We start from the raw sequence: 18,704 nt of genomic DNA, 5'->3' as shown, positions 1-18,704 counted from the left end.
AATCTTTGTCTTTCATTTGAATCCAGTTTCCAATTAAAGATCTGGGAAGTGATCCCATTTGGGATGTAGCCAGCATTTTACGATGGGGTGGACACATATACAGAAGTGAATTAGTATCACATACATTCTAGGATTCTGATTAAAGGAACCTCCGACTTAGTTTGGAGACCCATTCCCTGTTGCATCTACAAAGAAATGGACAAGCGTTTTGAATCTGTCTTCATCGGCGAAGATACAGGGGAGGCAGTGGCATAATGATATTGTCAATGGACTGTCATCCAGAGACCTAAGATGGGATTTTCCAGCCACATTCACCCCAAAACTGGAAAATCCTGCCTGAGGTCAACGGACCTTTCCATGGTCCGCCTCTCACCCGCTATGATTCCCGTGGCAGGCAGAACGGGAAAATTTGCCGCCTCGGAGTAATGCTCTGGAGACATGGGTTCAAATCCCACTGTGGACGTTGGTGAAACTTGAATTCAATCAAATCTGTCATTAGAAGTCTAATGATGTCCATGAAGCCATTGCCGATTGCTGTAAAAACCGATCTAGTTTTAGGGAAGGAAATCTGCCATCTTTACCTGGTCTGGCCTACATGTGACTCCAAACCCACAGCAATGCAGCTGACTTTTAAATGCCCTCTGAAATGGTGGCGCAAGCTGTTTAGTTTAAAGGCAAGTAGGAATGGGCAACAAATGCTGGGCCAGCCAGCGACACCCACATCCCATGAAAGAATAAAACAGAAAGCATTTGAAAATCGATGGGCAAAGGAGAGGAAGATGCGCAAAGCAAACACCATCACTAGAGAAAAACGATGAGGCAAACTAATGGGCTAAAGACTGACAGATCCCCTGAACCTCATGGTTTGTTTCTTAGGTACTTAAAAGAAGTGGCTGTGGGGATAGTGCTGGGTTTGTGAGGGCTTCCGCAGGCAGGGATACAGTTGGGTGGACCCTTCAAACAGCATGCCGTGCCATCACGCTGCCAGTCTGCCCACCTCAGCGGCGATTTTACAAGCAGCGGGAGAAGGGTCAGGTAAGCCGCCTGCCAGTGACTCAACTAAGGCTCCTAAATGGGCAATGAATGTGCATTTAATGTTCTCATCCAACCAGTGCTCAAAACAGGTGGCAGGGGAATCTTGTGCCCAGCATGTAGCCCAACAACTGTGACCCTGTGAGCTGCTGGCCAGTGCAAGGGGCGAGGGCCTCCTTTTAGGATCCCTGTGCCAATCTGAGGCCCCAACAGTTTTCCCACCCCGCATATGCATTTCTCACCAGCTTTCCCCTCCCCGGCATGGTCTATCAAGCCCCCCCACCCAAGTCCCCTCACCTCCATACACGGTTGGTGGCACCTGCCAGGACTACATCTTCCACTGAGCAGGAGGTCCGGGTCCGTTGCTGAGCGCTCCTTCCTTGGCCTAGTGTAGTATCGGCAGGGGTTACCACTCCACACTGCAGAGATGCCAGCCTCCAATTGGTCAGCAACTCCGTGAGACAGGACTTGGAGAGCAGCACTGTCAGTTCAAAATCACAATTCTGGAGGGAAAAGATTGCTGGAATTTTCAAATAAAAGCGAATAATGTGACCATGCACCATTTGCAAAGAGGAAAGAAAGGGTGACAACATGGTCAACGTCCTCAGTTCCAAGTGCCGAGTAATTCCAACATTTTATGCTTTTAACTGCACAGGGTTCTCCTGCCACCTGTTTTGGGTGGCACGGTGGCACAGTGGTTAGCACTGCTACCTCACAACGCCAGGGACCCGGGTTCAATTCCGCCCTCAGGTGACTGTGTGGAGTTTGCGCATTCTTCCCGTGTCTGCGTGGGTTTCCTTCAGGTGCTCTGGTTTCCTCCCACAGTCCAAAGATGTGCAGGTTAGGTTGATTGGCCATGCTAAATTGCCCCTTAGTGTCAGGGGGACTAGTGGGGTAAATAAGTGGAGCCACGGGGATAGGGCTTGGGTGGGATTGTAGTTGGTGAAGACTTGATGGGCCAAATGGCCCCAGTTTCCAAAACCTGGTTTCAAGGATGCCCTGATTTCAATCTGCCTGCCAGCATGGATGGTTTTGTACATTTCTGGAACTGTTTGATATCACCACGGGCCTGAATATAGCATCAAATTAAAAGAAAAAGATTTGTGGGGATCAATGCAGAATTGACCAGGAAGACAAATTACTGTTCACCAATTAATCACAATGTTGTCCATATTTCTTCATAGAAATTTACTGCCAGTGACAATTATAAACAACGCAGTGTCAATTTGAATAACGTAATGCACTTCAGCAACTGGAAATGAACCAAATAAACATTGAAATAAAGTCTGTCATAGTTTCTATTGGTTTTAAAGTTGGGAAAATGACATGCAAATGAAATTGATTTTGGAGCTGTCTTCAAAGAAATCTTTTAGCCAGTGAATGGGGGGAAAATGTAGAATTATTGGTTTCCAAAAGAAAACTTACCAACAAAGGAAAGATCTACACAGAAGATGCAAAAAAGGTTGAGCGAATTAATATTGTTATTTTAGTTTGAATGAAGTCACACCAGGAGGAGAGAGTCTGTTGACTAAGGCAACATGGTGGCGCAGTGGCTAGCATTGCTGCCTCACAGCTCCAGGGACCTGGGTTCAATTCCAGCCTTGGGTGACTGCCTGCGTGGAGGTTTCATGTACTCCCCCCTGTCTGTGTGGTTTTCATCTGGGTGCTCCGGTTTTCTCCCACAGTCCAAAGATGGGCAAGTCAGGTGGATTGGCCTTGCTAAATTGCCCCTAGTATCCTAAAATCTATAGGTTAGGTGGATTACAGGAATCGGGCGGAGGAGAGGGCCTGGGGATGATATTCTGTCAGAGATTTGGTGCAGACTCAATGGGCCGAATGGCCTCTTCTGCACTGCAGGGATTCTATGATGACTTGAACAGATGAAACCCACCACTAATTAAATAGAATTTTAGTTAACTGCTACTCCTTGCAGCACAAGCTAATTTAGCAAATTCACTAATGGGCCACAGATCTCATTCATATGGAAGTTGTACCTCAAAATCCCTGGGCCAGGGTAACTACCAATTTCTATCCAAAACCTGCTGCTGAAAGTTTATGTGTATGGTTGATGATAGGACTTGTGCCTGAAGACAGGATTGGTCTTAGATGCGATGCTCCCACAATCAAATACCCAGTGTCATTCAGTGTCTGACTCATACATGAAGCATGGACTTGTTGCCGAGCCTGTAACGACAATACAACGACTGCCACTTCCTTCAGTCAGTAAGAAGTCTCACTACACCAGGTTAAAGTCCAACAGATTTATTTGGTATCACAAGCTTTCGGAGTACTGCTCCTTCATCAGGTGAGTAGGACTCACGGTAGCGGCACGGTAGCACAGTGGTTAGCACTGCTGCTTCACAGCTCCAGGGACCTGGGTTTGATTCCCGGCTTGGGTCACTGTCTGTGTGGAGTTTGCACATTCTCCTCGTGTCTGCGTGGGTTTCCTCCGGGTGCTCCGGTTTCCTCCCACAGTCCAAAGATGTGCGGGTTAGGTTGATTGGCCATGCTAAAAATTGCCCTTAGTGTCCTGAGATGTGTAGGTTAGAGGGATTAGTGGGTAAATATATAGGCATATGGGGGTAGGGCCTGGGTGGGATTGTGGTCGGTGCAGACTCGATGGGCCGAATGGCCTCTTTCTGTACTGTAGGGTTTCTATGATTTCTCCCTGAGAGATTGCACAGGAAGCAGATCGGAGGCAAGAAAATGGGAAAAAATGTGACAAGAAATAGTGGTAATGTAATTATATTCAGGTTGAGTGTTGTCATTCCCTCAACACCAGCAATATCAATTGAAAACAACTCGTTGGATCCAAACTGGGGATAAGAGTAAGTCTGCAAGATGGAAATGGTAAATTATATTGAGCTGTTGAATGAGAAGTTGTTTAAACCTTTAATTTTATTCCATTATCGTTCAGTTCTGAATGATTAAGAGCCTGGAAATAGTATAACTTAAGGGCAAAACATACTGCCAGAAATACTAAATGAATAGTAAAGTAGAGATTACAGTCAGTAAATGAAAAAGACTGACCCTTAAAATCAAGTAAAAGAGAGACTAAGTTTGATAAATCACAAATTTCAGCTCATGGAAATCTTGCAGAAATTGGTGCAGATTTAATGTAAATTTGGAGGTGTTGATTAGCTTATGCGAGTAGGATTAAGGGTGGCATTGCGGCACAGTGGTTAGCACTGCTGCCTCACAGCGCCAGGGACCCGGGTTCGCTTTCCGGCTTGGGTCACTGCCTCTGTAGAGTTTGCACACTCTCCCTGTGTCTGTGTGGCTTTCCTGCGGGTGCTCCGGTTTCCTCCCACACTCCAAAGATGTGCAGGTCAGATGGATTGGCCATGCTAAATTGCCCCTTAGTGTCAGGGAGACTAGCTAGGGTAAATGCATGGGGCTTTTGGGATAGGGCCGAGGTGGGATTGTGGTCGGTGCAGACTTGATAGGTAAAATAGCCTCCTTCTGCACTGCAGGATTCTATGATTCTTTGTTCACTGGAGTTTAGAAGAGTGAAAGGAGATCTCACAGAAACTTATAAAATTCTAACAGGGTTAAACAGGGTAGATTCAGAAAGAATGTTCCCGATGGTGGGGGAGTCCAGAACTAGGTGGTCATAGTTTGAGGATAAGGGGTAAACCTTTTAGAACTGAGGTGAGAAGAAATTTCATTATCCAGAGGATGGTAAATGTCATCACCCAGAGGATGGTGAAATTTCATTACCCAGAGGATGGTGAATGTGTGGAATTCATGACCACAGAAAACATTGTGTGATTTCAAGAAGAAATTCGACATAGCTAAAGTAATCAAGAGATATAGGAAGAAAGGGGGATCAGGATATTGAATCCCATGATCAGTCATGATCAAAATGAATGGCGGAGCAGGTTCGAAGGGCTGAATGGCCTAATCTTGCTTCTCGTTTTGATGTTAACATTCTATGTTAATGAGAGAAGAGGAAAGCATTAATTGTGCTACTTGCTATCAGGAAAGGAACGTGAGATATTCAAAATAATTTCTACTTTTTGGCGAAAGATTATCTGGCATTGAATATAATGGTGAATTTGGCAGGGGGGGTCTACAATCTAAAATATTATTTCTCAAAGGAATCCACTTCTCATGTCCAGAGAGACAATAGACAAAGTGTTGGAAAATCCTGGAACTCGCTCTCTAGGAAGGCGCTGGAGGTAGAGACAATGAATTATTTCAAAAGGAAATTAGGTGGGCACTTGAGGGAAATAGGGCAAAAGGAATGGGTGCGGAATGGGGGTGGGGTGGCAGTGGGGAAAGGGACCAATTGGATTATGATGCAGAGAGCCAGCATAGATGAAATGGGCCAAATGGCCTCATTCTGTGCCAGAATGACTCCAGGCTTATCACGTTGCTGAACTAAGATCTAAGCTTTTACAGTTCCAAATCATGCAAGTAAGACAGGTTGGGTTGGACCGTCAACAGTAGATAAAATGGTCATAACGCATGCATTGATTTCAGGAGCACAGTGAATGTCAGACTGAAGCAAGATCAATTTTAGGTGGGTAAAATAAATGTGACGAGGCATTTGGAAAGAAATCTAACCATGAAAGAAAGATGCGCTAAAGTAAAGTAAAGTATATTTATTCGTCACAAGTAAGGCTTACATTAACACCGCAATAAAGTTTTACTGTGAAATTCCCCTTGTCGCCACAGTCCAGCGCCTGTTCGGGTCAATGCACCGAACCAGCACGTCTTTCAAACTGTGGGAGGAAACCGGAGCACCCGGAGGAAACCCGCGCAGACACGGGGAGAACATGCCAACTCCACACAGACAGTGAGCCAAGCCAGGAATCGAACCCTGGTGCTGTGAAGCAGCAGTGTTAACCACTGTGCCGCTATTAGCGTTCCAGAAAAGAACAACAAATTGTTCCCTATAATTGTGCTAATTTTAAATCTGAACACTTACAAGAGGCCCGTCGCGATTTATATGCGCAGAAAAGAATCCTAGTGATACAGGACACGGAAGCGTCGACTGAAATTCTAGACGACATTTGATGGATAATGCTGGTTTCTGTGATTCGTAGGAGCAGGGTTGATCAGTCCACCCAACACGGGGAAATATTGTGTCATTTATCCTTCAATATCGAAGAAGACAGCCAGAAAATCATCTCCTTTTCTGCAGTGAGTTCTTCGATGAGTGATGAGACCGATTTTTCTGCTAAGAATGAGTATTCATGGAAAAACCATGCTGAAAAATATTCCTTGCGCTTCATGAAAAATAAAAGAAATGCAGGACAATTGCAGCGCAGCGGGCTGGGAGACGCAAGCGGAGACTATTTAGCAGGCTTCCCGCTGGGCACCGCGGCCTCCGTGCACCGCTGGGTGCCAGATTTCCGGCGCCCTCAGCTCTGCACCAGAACTCAATGCAAAGCTGTGTAATATATTTAAATTAAGATTTGCATCGTATTAGCGGGCCCAGGACTGAAGTCTCTGGGCCCACTAGAGTCTCCCCCCCACCTCCCCTCCCCCCCGCGCCAGGAATGTTTCACTCCAGCGGGGTTTACAACAGCTCCCCATTAGTGGGAAGCTGGCAGCCCTACCCCGCTGGAGTGAACAGGGGCCCATGGAGGTCCTCCAGGAGGTCGGGGGCGAGGGTGGGGTGCCCCCTAGGCTTGTTAGCTTGGCACTGCCCAAGGGGCAAAGTTGCACTGCTCACCAAGCATGGGGCAGTGCCAAGAGGTGGGCCTAATGGGGGTTGGCCCCAATGGAGGCAGGGCCTCTCAGGGGGAGATTGATGGAGGTGAGGGGGATTGATTGAGGTGGGCCAGAGGGTGTGGTCAAGGATGGCTCGGACACGTCTGGGGGGGGGGGGGGGGGGGGGCGCGGGGGGGGGGCCAGTGATCGGGGCGTGGGGTGTCGGAGTAGCAGTGTTGTGGAATCGCAGGGCTGGCCAGCAATTGGGAGGCCGGCATTGCGGGCATGTGCCAATGTGCTGATCTCGGCACTGACAGATTGGGGCATGCGCAGTGGCCCGCTCAACGCTATGCTGCCAGCCTCTCCAGGGGAATAGTCCCCATCTCCGGATTCTTACTGAGATTCTTGCTAGTGCACTCTGCAATGCACAGAGTGGGAGATTCATTTTGAAAATTCCACTGAAAAAAATCAGCGTGATTTATTCCAGTTTTTTTGCAAATTCAACACTTAGAATTTTTCTGAGAGAATCCCACCCATGGAGTCTGATACAATGTGACTTGTACAAGGAATAAAGAAAATAATGTTTATTTATTTAGTGTCACATGTAGCATACATTGACACTGCAATGAAGTTACTGTGAAAATCCCCGAGTTGCCACACTGTTCGGGTCCACTGAGGGAGAATTTAGCATGGCCAATGCATCTAACGAGTACACCTTTCGGACTGTGGGAGGAAACCGGAGCACCCAGAGGAACCTCACACAGACACGGGGAGAACGTGCAGACTCTGCAGAGACAGTGACCCAAGCTGGGAATCGAAACCAGATCCCTGGCACTGTAAGGCAGCAGAGCTAACCACTGTGCCACCATGCCGCCTGTGAGTGTGTTTTACACTTTTGTGTCTTAGTTTTCTCTGCATTTTCAGCCTACATTGCTGGCTAGCAGCAATACCAAAAAGAGAGCCAATTGTGTAGGCCTCTCCCTGTCAGTACACAATCTCTCCATTAGCAAGTCTTCAGTTATGCTCTTCATGGCAACACATGGGTCCCTCGCATCATCGCACTAAACCTTCAGGGGAACTCCGAGAACATTGACTGTGCTCCGTCAGCATGTGTGAAGGCCCAGTGCCATGTGGATGCCCCTGGCACTCATGAACCAAGCTCCTAGCCATGGACAAATAGCTCCACTGCCTTGTGCATACCGCAGGAGAGCTGAAGGCGAAGGGAGTAAATCTTGAACAAAAGATCTGAGGTGGAATTCTCCTGCTGTTCACACCCCGTTGCCGCTGCAAGCGAGGACAGAGGATTTGGAGTTTGCATGTTCTCCCCGTGTCTACATGGGTTTCCTTTGGTTGCTCCGGTTTCCTCCCACAATCCAAAGATGCACAGGTTTGGTTGATTGGCCATGCACAATTGCCCTTTCACGTCAGGAGGATTAGCAGGATAAATACATCGGGTTACAGGGATAGAGCCTGGGTGGGATTGTTGTCAGTGCAAGTTCGATCGGCCGAATGGCCTCTGTAGGGAATCTATGATTCAATGACTGCAAAGGAACAGCAGTATATTTCCAAGTCAGGACAGTGAGTGGCTTGGAGGGAAGTTGCAGGTGGTGGTGTTCCCATGTATCTGCTACTCTTGTCCTTCTCGATGGTCGTGGGTTTGGAAGCTGCTGTCGAAGGACCTTTGGTGAATTGCTGCAGTGCACCTTGTAGATATTACACATTGTTGTTACTGAGCGTCAGTGGTGGAGGGAGTGGACGTTTGTGGATGTCATGCCAATGAAACAAGCTGCTTTGCCCTGAATGGTGAGAGAGAGTTTAGAGTTTATTTATTAGTGTCACAAGTAGGCCTACTGCAATGAAGTTACTGTGAAAATCCCCCAGTTGCCACATTCCAGCGCCTATTCGGGTACACTGAGGGAGAATTTAGCATGGCCAATGCACCTAACCAGCACGTCTTTCAGACTGTGGGGGGAAACCAGAGCACCCGGAGCAAACCCACGCAAACACGGGGAGAACGTGCAAACTTCACACAAACAGTGACCCAAGCCGGAAATCAAGCCCAAGTCCTTGGCGCTATGAGGCAGCAGTGTTAACTACTGTGCCACCGTGCCGCCCCAGTGTCAAGCTTCACCGGGTGATGTCAAGCTTCTTGAGTGTTGTTAAAGCTGCGCCCATCCAGGCAAGTCGGGAGTATTCCACCACACTCCTGCCTTGTGTCTTGCAGATGGTGGAAGGCTTTGGGGTGTCAGGAGGTGAGTTACTCGCCGCAGTATTCCTAGCCTCTGACCTGCTCTTGTCGCCACGGTGTAATATCGATACTGATACTGGTGGTGGATTGTAGAATTAGCAGCTGTATAAATGTAAGGTCTCACTTTGGAATTAAATCTAAATTAAGATTGACTTCTGAGGTGGAATTTTCCCAACCTGCCCAGCACCTGAATCGTAGCGGGCGGGACACAGATGATGCAAAGGTATGTTGCCCTTGGGCAGGATTTTCCAAGTCTTGGGGTGAGCGCAACTGGAAAATCCCGTCCCTCGCCTCCTCCTTCACCAATTGGCCAAAAGTGGTTTAACAACCAAGACCGATTTTCTCTGTGAAACTCCATGTCCCCGGCTTCAGATCTCACCCCTGTTAATATCCATGCCAATGTTTCAGGCTAATGATTGTCTCTGTAAAGTAAATTCAGTGATTCCCAGGGTGATGTCTTGCTGAATAGAAGTGCAGATTGGAGATAGTGCCAGGTCTACAACCTTCTCTGCTGTTAATCGAGGCTCCGAGAGCAAGGGATTTTTTTTTAACAGACTCATTATAAATCTTTCTGAGCATTTAATCTCCCAGTTGTAGCTTACTCTGGGAGATTTACATGGTGATAAGCTTGGTCTTGCATTCTTTTGTCTAATGATCTCCAATTTATCAAATGGTCAGACTGTGCTCACTGCATGAGCAGTAAGTGATTCAGAAGACTATTCCCACTTTAGTCCTTTCGTATAAAATTATCAATTCAGTCAAACTTTGTCACCGCTGGATTTCAGTGCTGCAAGATTCATCAAATAAACTTTGGCTTAAATTTTTACTGCTTTCGTGTCTCCGAGACACTCGTCTTCAGTAATTCAGCAAATGACAGGTGAATTTGCTGTTATGTTCCCTCCCACTGATGATAGCCCGTTTCCTATTATAAATCCGGAAACTCTTCCACACATCAGCACCAACGCCCCGTGAGGAGTCCCAAATGACTGTGTTATTTACCCTTGAAATGTGCAAATGAAATGTCATCCGTTGGCAAACAGTCGGAGCACGCCACTTGCTTACTGCACCGAGTATCATTAAAGCCTTCATTTGATAGTAAGGACATAAGAAGATAAGAAATAGGAGCAGCAGTAGTCTGATTCACCACTCAATAAGGTCATGGCTGATCTTCTATCTCAGCTCCTTGATTCCCTGAGAGACCAGAAATCTGTCTCAGTCTTAAATATACTCAATGATGGAGTATCCGCAACCCTCTCGGGCAGAGAATTCAAAAGATTCACTGCCCTGTGGGTGAAGAGATTTCTCCTCATCATGGTTCTAAATGATCAGCCCCTTATCCTGAGATTATGCCCCCATGTTTTCAATTCCCCAGCCATGGGGAACAACTATCTACCTGTCAAGCCCCTTCAGAATGTTTTTATGTATATGAGATTACCACTCAATCTTCTCAACCCTGGGGAATACAGGCCCTATTTACTCAGCCCCTCACCATGAGACAACCTTCTCATCCCAGGAAGCAAGCTAGAGAACCTTTACTGTGCTGCTTCCAATGCAAGTATATACTTCCCTGAATATGAAAGTCAAAACTGCTCACAGTACTCCAGGTTAGTCTCACCAAAACTCTATGTAATTACAGCAAGACATCCTTATGCTTGTGTTCCAAGCCCCTTGTATTAAAGGCCATTTGCCTTCCTAATTCATTTTGGATCTGCATGTTAGCTTTCAGGGTTCCTTGTGTGTGCATGCCCCATGTCTATCTGAATATCAACATTTAAAAGTTAAATGTTAAAAATGTATTTATTAGTGCCACATGTAGGCTTCCATTAACATTGCAATGAAGTTACTGTGGAAATCCCCTAGTCGCCACACTCCGGCACCTTTTCGGGTACACTGAGGGAGAATTTCGCATGGCAAATGCACCTAACCAGCACGTCTTTCGCACTGTGTGGGACTTGTTTCCCATTCACTTAATCTCTCCTTATCTCTCTGATTATTCTTTCTGAGCTCCTCCAAGGTTACATTCCCACGTGGTTTTATATTATTGGCAAACTTAGATACATTACTCTCAGTTTCTTCATCTAAGTTACTGACATGGATTATCAATTGTCTCTCTTCCTGAGTTCAGGGTCCAGAGGGAGTTTCCTTAGGATTTGCCTGTTACCCTCTGAATGCTATCCATAGAACCATAGAACCATGGAATCCCAACAATGCAGGAAGAGGCCACCCGGCCCATCGTGTCTGCACCGGCTCTCTGAAAAAGCATCCCACCCAGACCCTCCACTCTGCTCTATTTCCGTAACACCGGGCATTTACCATGGCGAATCCACCTAATTTATACACCTTTGGACACTAAGGGACAATTTAGCATGGCCAATCCACCCAACCTGCACACCTTTAGACCGTTATTGGTCGAAAAAACATTTGAGTTGATTTACAGATCTGGATACACATCTCAGCACGCTACATGTTTTGCTTCCAACGCAGTCTCAGTCATATGACATTGCATCACAGTTACGTCAATGGCTACATCAGTATCAGATGCTCCTGATGTTAAGCCTTTACTCTACATCTCCCCCCACACCCTCCCGCCCCATCCAATCCATGTCTTTATCACAGCTATATACAAACTCTTATATCTCCCTGCAAGCTCAGCCTTCACAGGCTTCATCTCTGTAGTGCCTTTACCAATCACCCTGATTTGGTCTTGATTTCATTTTCAAGTTGAGGATGAATTGCACCCTCTCGGCGTTCAGTCGAGTTTCCATTTGTTTCTGGTTGCTTGCCTTCATTCCGGATCTGAATAGTATGCCCAGGTTTCATTGCTTTCCTTCCCAATGAAAGCAGGGCTCTTTGGTTTGTTCCGCTATTTCCCTGGTCAATAACGGTTCTATAAGATCTGAGATCTGTGGAGTTCTTTCTATTACAAAGCTTTATTTTCTATTGATCTCTCATCCACACTCTCTCCCCGAGCTGCAGCATTTCCAATTCCCGTGCCCTGTGCCTGAAGTTGAAATGATGAGTTTGACTGTCTCTTTGTTGCTCCTCATGCTTCCTAAATTTCTCACGATCATCTGAGGTGAGGCTGGGTTGTACTATTTGTTGTTTGGCTGGAAGTTGTGTTGACAACCCTCTTCCCATCAAAAATTCACATTGTAAGAACATGTATTTCAGTGATGACGTTCTACAGTTAATTTCTTCATTTTTTTCATCAACTTCTTGATTGTCAATTCCTCTTTTCAGCTGAAGATATCTGGGTAAACTTTTTGATTTGATTTGATTTATTATTCTCACCGATATTGGGATACAATGAAAAGTATTGTTTCTTGCGCGCTATACAGACAAAACATACCATTCATAGAGTACATCATGGAGAAGGAAAAGAGAGGGTGCACAACATAATGTTAATATTACTGGAGAGTTTAAAAGAGTTAGAGTGCTGTTTTAATTTGATTTTGATTTGATTTGATTTATTATTGTCACATGTATTAACTTACAGTGAACAGTATTGTTTCTTGCGCGCTGTACAGACAAAACATACCATTCATAGAGAAGGAAACGAGAGAGTGCAGAATGTAGTGTTACAGTCATAGCTAGGATGTAGAGAAAGGTAAGTCCATTCAGAAGACTGACAGCAGCAGGGAAGAAGCTGTTCTTGAGTCAGTTGGTATGTGACCTCAGACTTTTGTATCTTTTTCCCGAAGGAAGAAGGTGGAAGAGAGAATGTCTAGGGTGCGTGGGGTCCTTAGTTATGCTGGCTGCTTTGCCGAGGCAGCGGGAAGTGCAGACAGAGTCAATGGATGGGAGGCTAGTTTGCGTGATGGATTGGGTTACATTCACGACCTTTTGTAGTTCCTTGCGGTCTTGGGTAGAGCAGGAGCCATATCAAGCTGTGGTACAACCAGAAAGAATGCTTTCTATATTGCATCTGTAACAGTTGGTGAGAGTCATAGCTGACATGCCAAATTTCCTTAGTCTTCTGAGAAAGTGGAGACGTTGGTGGGCTTTCTTAACTATAGTGTCGGCATAGGGGGAACAGGACAGGTTGTTGGTGATCTGGACACCTAAAAACTTGAAGCTTTCGACCCTTTCTACTTCATCGCCATTGATGTAGACAGGGACATGTTCTCCACTATGCTTCCTGAAGTCGATGACAATCTCCTTTGTTTTGTTGACATTGAGAGAGAGATTATTATTGCCACACCAGTTCCCCAGATAGAGCATGGAATGAGAGAAAAAGATAGAATTTGAGGGTATGCTGGGGACAGCTCGCAAGAAGTTGCCGCGCTCCAGCTAGTCACATGCATGAAACCATATTCTTGTGCAAAGTTATGGAACAGCTCATTAACAAACTGAATATTGCAATGACATCACTCTGCTGTCAGAGAATGCAGCAGGGTATCGATAGGCTGGAAAATTGGGCAGAGAAATGGCAGATGGAATTTAATCCGGACAAATGCGAGGTGATATGTTTTGGTTGGTCCAATTAAGGTGGGAGCTGTAAAATAAATGGTAGAACCATCAGGAGCATAGACACACAGAGAGGTCTGGGCGTGTAGATCCACAGATCCTTAAAGGTGGAAAAGGTGATGAAGAAAGCATATGGCATGCTTGCCTTCATCGGACGGGGCATCGAGTATAAAAGTTGGTAAATTACGTTACAGTTATATAAAATGTTGGTTAGGCCACATTTGGAATACTGTTTTCAATTCTGGTCACCACGCTATCAGAAGGATGTGGAGGCTTTGGAGGGAGTACAGAAAAAGTTTACTAGCTATGAGGAGAGATTGAATAAACTGGGATTGTTCTCCCTGGAAAGACGGAGGCTGAGGGACGACCTGATAGACGTTTATAAAATTATGAGAGGTACAGATAAGATGAACAGTTGGAAGCTTTTTCCCAGGGCAGAAATGACAATTACAAGGGGGCACAAGTTCAAGGTAAGGGGGGGAAAGGTTCAGTGGAGATGTGCAGGGTAAGCTTTTTACACAGAGGGTGGTGGGGGCCTGGAATGCACTGCCAAGTGAGGTGGTTGAGGCAGATACATTAGCCACATTTAAGACTTGTCTGGATAGACACATGAACAGGCGGGGAATAGAAGGATACAGGCGGTTGGTCTAGATAGGACAACATGATCAGCGCAGGCTTGGAGGGCCGAAGGGCCTGTTCCTGTGCTGTACTGTTCTTTGATCTTTGTTCTTTGTATTCATTCCGAAGGTTAAGATGTGGGAGCTCCCGACTTGAGGAGTCAAACTGGGACCTGACGTGTTCAGATCCCAGATGTGCTGGTGCACTCCTGCCAGACATATAGTGGGAGTGTGGCGGAATAAGCAAGGATGCTTCTGTGGCCAGTGTCTGTTTAATTCATTCAAATCCACAAATTGACCTTTAGAGGGAACATTGAAGAGAAGTGCCCACTATGGCTCACACTTTTTCATGCCATGTACAGACTGACAGAACGGGCAAGGAAATGAAATCTACAACCGTATGCATTCCACAAATGAAATAGCGCGCTTCCAGACAATTGATTAAGACTTAACTGTTGCATATTGCATTGGAGGTCATGTAGGTTGAGTGCTATGTTCCACTGTCATTTCTTAGAGTTAAAATTAAGTCAGATTTATGGGGAAATTAGATAATACTTGGAAGCAGTGAGACATAGCAAGAAAGTAAAAGTGAAATGCTTGAAACAATAAAGTTAGACGTAGTTCATGTGGATTAAAATACTCTTCTTTGACAAGTAGCTTTTCCATGGCTCATGAATTAAACGGATTTTTGGATGAAAGGGCCTTTCAACGATCTTCAAAGACACAATGCTGGACATGGTTGAAACAAGTCTTATATTATAGATTGGCTGAGTGACAGGGAACACAGTGTAGTGGTGAAAGGTTGCTTTTTGGTCTGGGAGAAGATATACGGTGAGATTCCCCAGGGGCCTGTACTAGGTCCACTGTTTTTCTTGATGTATATTGATGATCTCGACTTGAGTGTACAGAGCATTGTTCCAAAAGTTGCACAAAACTTGTAGGTATTCTGAATTTTGAGAAGGTTGGTGATAGATTTTCAGAAGACAAAGTCAGGTGTTAGAATGGACAGCCATGTGGCACATAAAATTTAAAGCAGAGAAGTGTGAAAAATGATATACTTGGGCAGAGAAGGGACAATATAAGCCAAAGAGGGCAATTCTAAAGGGGATGCAGGGACAAAGTGTCCTGGGGATATATCTAAAGAAACTGTTCAAGGTGGCACAGTAGGTTGCATCTCTCCAAAGGCATAACAGATCCAGGGCAAGGAAACTCTGATGCTTTAGCCTCAGCAGAAGCACTTTATGAAGGATGTCAAGGCATGAAAACAGGTGCAGAAAAGATTACGAGAATGGTTCTGCGGATGAGGGACTTCCATCAGGTGAACATATTGGAGAGGTTGGGATTTTTCTCACAGGAAGAAGGAGGCTTGAGAATGGATTTGATAGAAGTGTTCAAAATCAAGAGGGATCTGGTGAGAAATAGATGGGGAAAGAGCTTTTCTTGTTCAGCAATTGGTTAGCATCTGGACTGGACTGCCAGAGAAGGAGATAGGGTCAGATTCACCCATGGCTTTCCAAAGGGATTTGGATAAGCACCTGAAGGGAAAATAAATTGCAGGGCTGCAAGGGAAAGGATGAGTGGGACCACATAAATTGCTTTTGCAGAGAGCCAACACATTTTGAAGTTAAAGTTTATTTATTAGTGTCACAAGGAGGATTACATTAACACTGCAACAAAGTTACTGTGGAAATCCCCTAGTTGCCACACTCCGGTGCCTGTTCAGGGAGAATTTAGCACAGCCAATGCACCTAACCAACACGTCTTTCAGACTGTGGAAGGAAACCGGAGCACCCGGAGGAAACCCATGCAGATAATGTGCAGACTCCGCACAGACAGTGACCCCAGCCAGGAATAGAGCCCCGGTCCCTGGCGCTATGAGGCAGTAGTGCTAATCACTGTGCCACTGTGCTGCCCATGGGGCATGTGGTCGATATGCCTGGCGTTGAGCCGGCACTGAAGTTCATACACAACGTTGCTTAATTGTGTGGTAGACAGAACATGTTTTTGGGCTGACAGCAACATCACATTAATGGAAAACACCACCCGGATAGCCATCAGATAATAGCAGTGTGAAACAGCTTGCTTAACCTGTGAAACATTTGGATCAAAAGAATGAGGAGAGTCAATACGAACGAAATAATCCAATTTTAAAATGGGTGCAGGGCCAGAGGTACATGGGGATGTATGTACACACATCTTTGAAGGTGATAGGACAAATTAAGGCTGCTAAAAAGGAAAAGTAAATTGACTTTATTAATAGAGGAAGAGAATACAAAAGCAACAAAGTTAGACTGAAATTTAATACAACTTAATTGCTTAATTCTGGGCGCTGGTCTTTCACAAGGATGTCAAGGGATGATGTAGACAGAGATTTACTCAGCTGATGAAGGTGTTCAGCTATGTGAAGAAACTGAAGAATCTCCGGTTGTTCTCCTCAGAACAGAGAAGGCTAAAGTGGATATTTGAGAGAGGTGTGCAAAATCATGAATGTTTTTGATAAGAGTAATTGGAGTGAAACTGTTTCCACTGATGGAAGGGTCAGTAACGAAAGGGCACAGATTTAAAGTGATTGGCAGAAGAAAGAAATTTCTTTGAGCAGTGATTTGTTGTGATCTGGAATGCACTGACTGGAAGGGGAGGCGATGGCCCAGCGATATTATCGATAGACTATTAATCCAGAAGCCCAGCTAATGTTCTTGGGACGTGCATTCGAATCCCGCCACAGCAGATGGTGAAACTTGAACTCAATAATGAAAAAATCTGTATTTAAGAATCTACTGATAACCATGAAACCATTGTCGATTATCGGAAAAACCTATCTGGTTCACTAATGTCCTTTAGGGAAGAAAATCTGCCATCCTTACCGAGTCCGACCTACATGTGACTCCAGAGCCATAGCAATATTGACTCTCAACTGCCCTCCAAGGGCAACTAGGAATGGGCAATAAATGCTGGCCAGCCAGCAACGCCCATGTCCCATGAATGAGTAAGAATGCATACTTTGTAGACTGTAAAGCTCTCTGGTATTCATGAAGGGTGCTACATAAATGCAAACTTTTTCTTTACTTCATTGTCTTAAAACACAACAGAACGGATCCCAACATCCTGAGAAACTGTTAACTTTTTAGCAAAAAACCTAGAATGAAGCAACTCTTATTGAATGATGCTGCTGGTCCACATTTTTGTGCTTTTCTCAAACAAAAACTCTGGACATTAGTTTCCATGGAATCCGTACAGTACAGACGGAGGCCATTCAGCCCATCAGGTCGGTACCAACTCTCTGACAGAGTATCTTACCGAGGCCCACCTTCCCTCCGCATTTAGCGTGGCCAATCCACCTGACCAGCACTAAGATAAATGCAAAATACTTGCGGAGGCTGGAATCTGAAACAAAAACAGAAAAACGCTGGAAAACCTCAGCAGCTCTGACAGCATCTGTGGAGTGAGAGTAGAGCAAAGGTTTCGAGTCTAGATGATCTCGACTTGAAACATTGGTTCTGTTTTCTCTCCACGGTGCTGTCAGACCTGCAGAGATTTTCCAACATTTTCCTGTTTTTGCACCTAACCAACACATCTTTCGGACTGTGGGAGGAAACAGGAGCACCCGGAGGATACCCACGCAGACACGGGGTGAACATGCAAGCTCCACACAAAAGGTGATCCAAAGCCGGGAATCGAACCCGGGTCCCTGGCACTGTGAAGCAGCAGTGCTAACCAGTGTACCACCGTGTCGCCTATTTGATCTCTGAAAGGCTCATATTAGCTAATCAAGTGGGAGTAAAGATCAACATCACAAGAGAATCTTAATAAAACCTTATAATTGTGAACCTTTGTTTTTTTTTCTCACTTGCATTTATTATGAATCTTTTGTTCTTTGTTTTTCTTCTGACAAGGTTTTTTTTCAAAATTTGCTTGTTACTGCTATCTAACTCCATCTAATGGTGGAGGATTTTGACTGGTTTACAGATGACAGAAGCATCTCAAAGGCAGGGTTCAATTACTAAAAAATGGGTCCAGCATGAAACGTGTTTAACGGAGAATTTGCCGGGAGCAAGTAAAGTGTGTTGACTTGGAGGGGAGAAGAAAACATGGAAAGCAAGTGGCCAGAAGGAGGGAACGAGGTTCTGTAGGTTCCATTTGTATGTAGGGTTCACGTTCCTTTGACCTTTCAAACAAGGGGTTTCAGACCTTAGATCAACTGATAAATAAAGCTTAGACGCTAACAAGCATAGGTAAATACCGGGACGGCTAAGCTTCAGAGTTGAAGACCTTTTGACCTTTCCTTTTGTGTTTCTGCTTCTTGCACTAATCCCCTTTGCTTGAATGCTATACAGCAGGATGAGATTCTTTCACCAGCCCCCGGCCAGTTGTATAATCATGCTCAGAGAACAGTCAAGGTACATCACAATCTTCATTTCTACTGCACAAGCAGTTCTGCATCTCTGCGGTCTCCAAATTCCCACACAACTTCTGGCGAATAATTTTTTATGTGTGTCTGTTCAGTAAGTCAGACTTTTTAAAACCACATTGCACACACTGCTTTATTGATAGTTTAACTGCTTACAGTAAAATAGCTGAATATTTTGGGTAAATAAATATTGGGTAATCAAAGCTACTATTAATGAACAACGATCATTTGTTCATCATAGCTGATTAAGCAGGTAACCCAGTTTATCTGA

Source organism: Mustelus asterias, chromosome 6, assembly GCF_964213995.1.
Source record: "Mustelus asterias chromosome 6, sMusAst1.hap1.1, whole genome shotgun sequence".
NCBI lineage: Eukaryota > Metazoa > Chordata > Chondrichthyes > Carcharhiniformes > Triakidae > Mustelus > Mustelus asterias.
This window is presented reverse-complemented; position numbering follows the sequence as displayed.